We start from the raw sequence: 6,762 nt of genomic DNA, 5'->3' as shown, positions 1-6,762 counted from the left end.
ATAAAGTAAAATAATAGTTTTTAAAAGAGATATAAATAATATGAATAAGAAACTATAAGTGAGATTTTAAAAAATACCTGAAGTATGAGTTAATATGTTAAGTTTTTCCTTTTTGAAAATTTTATAGCACATAATATTGAAAATTTGCATACAAATAGGCTGCAAAAAGTATACATATATATATAATTATATATTGATTTTATATTCAGAAAAACTAAAAAATGAATGTACTAGGTGAATTTGAGGTATATGCTTACTTTTACGTGACTTCCTAGAAATATGTTTACACCCTCCTTAAAGGTCAGCATACACATGACCCTGAACTGCAGATTGTCCTAGATGTAACCTACATATTTGGTGACAAGTCCCTGAACAGAAAAGAAGAACTTCACAAATAAGACGCTATAATCAACATTATAAAAATTGGATGTTGATACTTCAATCAGTCTGTATTTAAACCAAAATAGTAGTACAGAAATGGGTCTAGAAAACCATAACAAAAGAAATAATTTACACCTATGACATACCAAGATCACAAAGAAGCAGAAAGATTTGACATTAGGAGAAACTATGAAAACCATGCAAGAACTACAGGACTAGACTGCAATTGATCTCCTGAGAGAAAAGGGAGAACTCGTTCTGTTTCCAATAGTTGCCTTGTTTCTATAAGTATGAGTTATAAAAGTGATCTCTGTACCTCAGCTTTATTATAAAAGATGTCTTCCTCATTAATTGAGATCACTAGAGTTTATCACTGTTCCTTGGGAACAAAATAACACTGAAGTGAGAAATTGTCAGTTCAAATAGCTTATAGGAATATGAGGAATTTTAAGATTTAAAGAACCCTCAGTTCATTTAATCAATTTTTATTAATTTATTTGGTAAGATAAAACATCAGTACTTAATTACAGCACATATGTATTTTATTTGATCTTGAATTATGACTATTTCTATCTCATCAACACTAGTAAAAAACAGTTATTTCCCTACAGGTCATTCTTTTTTTTTTTTTTTTTTAAATCAACATATATTGATCAAGCATCTATTCTTTTCCAGGACTCAGCACTGTCCGAGGCCTTTGAGTTACAATAACCAACAAGACAGATATTGCTCTTGATCTTGGTATAATGATGTTGTTGTTGTTAGGTGCCATCGAGTCGGTACCAACTCATAGCGACCTTACCATAGCAAAATGAAACACTACCTGATCATGGACAACCTCACTACTGTTGACATGCTTGAGTCCATCGATGCTGCCTCATGGTCAATCCATTTCATTGGGGTCTTCCTTCCTTTTTTCTCTGTCCCTCCACCTTACCAAATATGATCTCCATCTCCAGCGACTGCTCCCTCCTGACAATATGTCTGAAATATGAGAGACAAAGTTTGGCCTTCTTGGCCTTCAAGAAGCACTCTGGCAGCACTTCATCCAAAATGGATCTATTGGTTCTTTTGGCAGCCCATGGCACTTTCAATATTCTCCTCCAATACCATAAATCAAAAGCAACAATTCTTCTACTGTTCCATATTCACTGCCTAGCTTTCATGCATTTGAGGTTATTGGAAATACTGTGGCTTGGTTCAGGTGCACCTTAGTCCTCAAGCTGACATCTTTGCTTTTCAACACTCTAAAAAGTTCCTGTGCAGCAGATTTGCCTAATGCAATACATCGTCTGATCTCTTGACTGTTGCTTCTGTGATAGTTGATCCAAGAAGATTGAAATCCTTGACAACTTCAATCTTTTCTCCCTTGATAAGAATGTTGTTTATTGGTCCAGTGGTGAGGATTTTTGTTTTATTAACATTGAAATGTAATCCATACCGAAGCCTGTGCACTTTGATCTTCATCAGTAAATGTTTAAGTCCTCTTTGCTTTCAGCAAGCAAGGCTGTATCATCTGTATATTGCAGGTTGTTAATGAGTCTTCCTCCAATCCTGATGCCACATTTTTCTTCAGATAACCCAGTTTCTCAGATTATTTGCTCAGCAAAAAGTTTAATCAGTATGGTGAAAGAATACAACCTTGTAGCACACCTTTCTTTATTTTAAGCCATTCAGTGTTCCCATGTTCTGTTTGAACAACTGCTTCTTGGTCCATGTACAGATTCCTCATGAGCACAATTAAGTGTTCTGGAATACTCATACTTCACAATGTTGTCTATAGCTTGTCATGATCCACACAATTGAAAGCCATTGCGTACTCAATAAAGCACAGGTAAACATCTTTCTGATATTCTCTGGTTTCAGCCAAGATTCATCGGACATCAGAAATGATACCCCTCATTCCATGGCCTCTTCTGAATCCAACTTAAACCTCTGGAAGTTCTCTGTCAATGTATGATTGTAGCCATTTCTGTATAACCTGTAGTAAAACTTTACTTGGATAGGATATCAAAGATATTGTCCGATGATTTCCACATTCTGTTGGGTCACCTCTCTTTGGAATGGGCCCAAACACGGATCCCTTCCAATCAGTCAGCAAGATAGTTGTCTTCAAAATTTCCTGGCAGAGATGAGTGAGTGCTTCCTATGCCACCTGACTTTCTTGAATTATTCCAATGTTTATTCTGTGCCTTGCTCTTTGCCACTTCCTTCAAAGCACCTTGGACTTCCTCCTTCAGTATCATTGGCTCTTGATCATATATGCTACCTCTTGAAATGGTGAACATGAACCATTTATTTTTGGTACAGTGATTCTGTGTATTCTTTCATCTTCTCTTGATGCTTTCTGCATCATTTAATAATTTTCCCAAAGATTCTTTCAATAACGAAAGTTGAGGCTTGAATTTTTGCTTCAGTCCCCAGCTTGAGAAATGCTGAGCGTGTTCTTCCTTTTTGGTTTTCTGATTCCAAATCTTTGCACATTTTGTTGTAATATTTGGCTTTGTTTTCTCAAGCTGATCTTTCAAATTTTCTGTTCAGCTCTTGGACCTCTTCATTTCTTCCATTTGCTTTAGCATCTCTATGCTGGAGAGCAAGTTTCAATGTCTCTTCTGACATTCATTTTGACCTTTTCCTTCTTTCTTGTCTTCTTAAAAAGTTTTTGATTTCTTCATGTATGATGTTCATAATGTCGTCCCACAACTCTTCTGGAACTAAACAGCACAATCAACCAACTTGACCTCATAGATGTGTACAGAGCATTCACTCCAACAAGCACAATATACATTCTACTCCAGTGCACACAGAACGTTCTCCAGAATTGATGATGTGTTAGGTCAAAATGCAAGCCTCCATAAATTTACAAACATCAAAATACTGCAAAAAATCTTTTCAGACTACAATGCTATAAAAGTAGAAATCAACGATAAGAATATCAAGGAAATAAAGTTGAATACATGGAAAATGAATAACACCCTGCTGAAAAGCAACTGGTAAAAGAAGAAATTAAATGTGAATTCACAAAGTTCCTAGAAACAAACAAGAATGAAAACACAATATACCAAAATCTTTGGACACGGCTAAAGTGGTGCTGAGAGGAAAATTTACCGCATTAAATGCACACATCCAAAAAGAAGAAATAACCAGAATTAACACAGACTCTCCAGCAATTAGAAACAGACCAATAGAGGGAACCTACAGTCACCAAAAGAAAAGAAATAATAAAGATAGGAACAGACATAAATGAGAGGGAATACAGAAAAACTATAGAAAGAATCAGTAGGACAAGAGGTTGGCTCTTTGAAAGGATTAATAAAATTGACAAACCATTGTCAAACCTAACAAAAGAAGAGAGGGAGAAGACCCAAGTAAATCACATTAGAAACCACATGAGTGATGTCACAACATAACCAAACAAAATCAAAAGGATAATAACAGACTACTATGAAAAGTTGCACTCCAACAAATTTGAAAACTTAGTAGAGATGGATACATTTTTAGAAAAACATGAACCTACCTCAACTTACACAGAGTGAAGTAGAAAACTTGAATAGACCCATAACAAAAGAAGAAATTGATCAGGTAATCAAAAAACTCCAAACCAAAAGAAGTCCAGGCCCAGATGGATTCACTTGTGAATTCTACCAGACATTCAGGAAAGAGCTGTGACCAATTCTACTCAAATTATTCCAGAATATAGAAGAAGACGGAAAACTTCCTAATATTTTTTATGTAGCCAGCATAACCCTCATACCACAACCAGGAAAGGACATCACTAAGAAAGAAAATTATAGACCAATATCTCTCATGAACACAGATGCAAAAATTCTCAACAAAATTCTAGCCAACAAGATTCAGCAGCACATCAAAAATATAATAGATCATGACCAAGTGGGTTTCATAAAAGGGATGCAATGATGGTTCAATATTAGAAAAACCATCAATGTAATCCACCATATAAATAAGAAAAAGAAAAAGAACCACATGATCATATCAAATGATGCAAAGGAGGCATTTGAAAAAAATCCAAAATCCATTCCTGATGAAAACACTTAACAAAGTAGACATTAAAGGGAACTTAATCAACATAATCAAGAGCATATATACAAAACCAATAGCCTACATCACTTTCAATGAAGAGGAACTGAAATCCTTCCCTCCAAGAATGGGAACCAGACAAGGATTCTCTTTGTCACCACTCCTATTCAATATTGTGCTGGAGGTCTTAAGCAGAGCTATACTGCATGTTAGGGAAATGAAAGGCATCCAAATAGGCAAAGAGGAATTAAAACTCTCTCTATTAGCAGACAATATCATCCTATACATATAAAACCTCAAAAATTCATTTAAAAAGCTACTAGACATCATGGGAAGATTCAGGAAAGTGTCAGGGTATAAGATCAACATATAAAAATCAGTTGGATTCCTCTATAGTAACAATGACAGCACTGAAAAAGACATTAGGAAAGCAATACCATTTATAGTAGTTGCTCAAAGGATGAAATATTTAGGAATAAATGTAACCAAAGAAACAAAGGACCTATTCAAAGAAAAGTATAAAACACTACTAAAAGAAACTGAAATGTTTTTTATTAAAGAAAACAAGTGTATATTAATACAATTTAGGCTAACTGACCTATACTTTGGATGTTGTTGTCAGGTGCCATCTAGTCGGAAACAACTCATAGCAACCCCATGCACAGCAGAACGAAACAATGTCTGATCGTGGGCCAACCTCATTACCACTGCCACACTTGATACCATCAATGATGCCACCTGGCTGATCCATCTCGTTGGGGGTCTTCCTCTTTTTCTCTGATCCTCCATCTTACCCAGCATAACATCCTTCTCCAGCGACTGTTCCTTCCTGACAACATGTCCAAAGTATGAGAGACGAAGTTTAGCCATCTTGGCCTCCAAGGAGCACTCTGGCTGCACTTCTTCCAAAACAGATCTATTGGTTCTTTTGGCAGCCATTGGCACTTTTAGTATTCTCCTCCAACACCACACTTCAAAGGCATCAATTCTTCTATGATCTTCCTTATTCACTGTCCAGCTTTTGCTTCCATATGCAGTAGCTCAAAATTCCAAGTGAGAGAGAAAGGATTTTCACATCAGGGATCAATTCTATCCCCTCTGTACACAGGGTTGAGAGCGACAGGCAACTTAGTCAATGATTAGCTAAAGTGGGGGGTGGAGTGGACAATAAAGGCACAAAGCAACTGGTTTACAAGTTTCAAGAAGAAGTTTCCTTTCAGAGTATGTGGGGGAAGATAGAACCCTCACTGAATACTTTTCATTCTGTCTAGATGAGTCTGGTGAAAGGAGATGGGGATAAGATGTTTCAAAAGTGGATAATTGTTGACTTCCGGTTTGCCAGGGCGACCAGACGGTGCGAGTGAGTGGAGGCTCCAGGATAAGGGGGAGGGAAGCTCGCGAATTGACCCTCCCAGGTGGGAATTCACAGTCTCACGGCCTGCGTAAATCTTAGTTCGCCAGAGCCTTAGACCCGCTTCTTTGAGAAATCACTGTGCAAGGAATTACAGACTTTTTAAAAGTGTGCCGCGGCATCCCCAGCTCCTTTGGGCTTGTGGGGGGCGGGGCGGGAACCAGCTCGTGCGGAGCCTCCAGTGGCTGGGAGACTCAAACAGGGAGAACCACTGGTGACACCTACCCCAAGGGGGGATTTCTGCGCATACAGTGGACAGAGGGAAGTTAGCTTAGGAGAGGAAAAGGAAAAACAAACAAACAAAAAAAGCTTGCAGAAAAAAGTGAAGCGGCGACTGTCTGATGTAATCAGGCGCGGACTGTGCCTTTCGGAGCCACTTCTGCCCTGCCCAATTGACCCGTGTGTTCCCGGGGCCCGCCGGGTGCTCGCACACAGGCGAGCAGCTACCAGCCTGCCCGAGCCGCTTACCGCGGACTGCCAAACGCGTGAAAGCAAGCGACCTGCCTCCTGATGAACCGAGCAGCGTCCCTCAGGCACCGACTGTGCCTGCAGGAGCCACTTCTGCCCTGCCCAATTGACCCGTGTGTTCCCGGGGCCCGCCGGGCGTGCACGCACACAGGCGAGCAGCTACCAGCCTGCCCGAGCCACGTACTGCGGGCCTGCCAGATGTGCAAAAGGGAGCGACCTACCCCCCGCTGAACCGAGCAGCATCCCTCAGCCCTACAGGACGTGCACCAGCAAACAGCTCACCTCACGCTCAACTGAACTGCGGAGCGCGGGGGCAGGCAGCCCACCTCCTGCCGCGAGCACCCACTGGGAAACCCCATTTGGGTCCCCCTTTTATTTTTATTATTATCTTTTATCTTAGAAGGTTCAGCAGGAGCCCCGACGTGGCCCTGAGGGCTGGGGTGCCACTACAAGGTCACCTGAAT

This window comes from Chrysochloris asiatica, unplaced genomic scaffold (genome assembly GCF_000296735.1).
Source record: "Chrysochloris asiatica unplaced genomic scaffold, ChrAsi1.0 scaffold00073, whole genome shotgun sequence".
Classification (NCBI taxonomy): Eukaryota; Metazoa; Chordata; class Mammalia; order Afrosoricida; family Chrysochloridae; genus Chrysochloris; species Chrysochloris asiatica.
Note: the sequence above shows the minus strand (reverse complement) of the source record.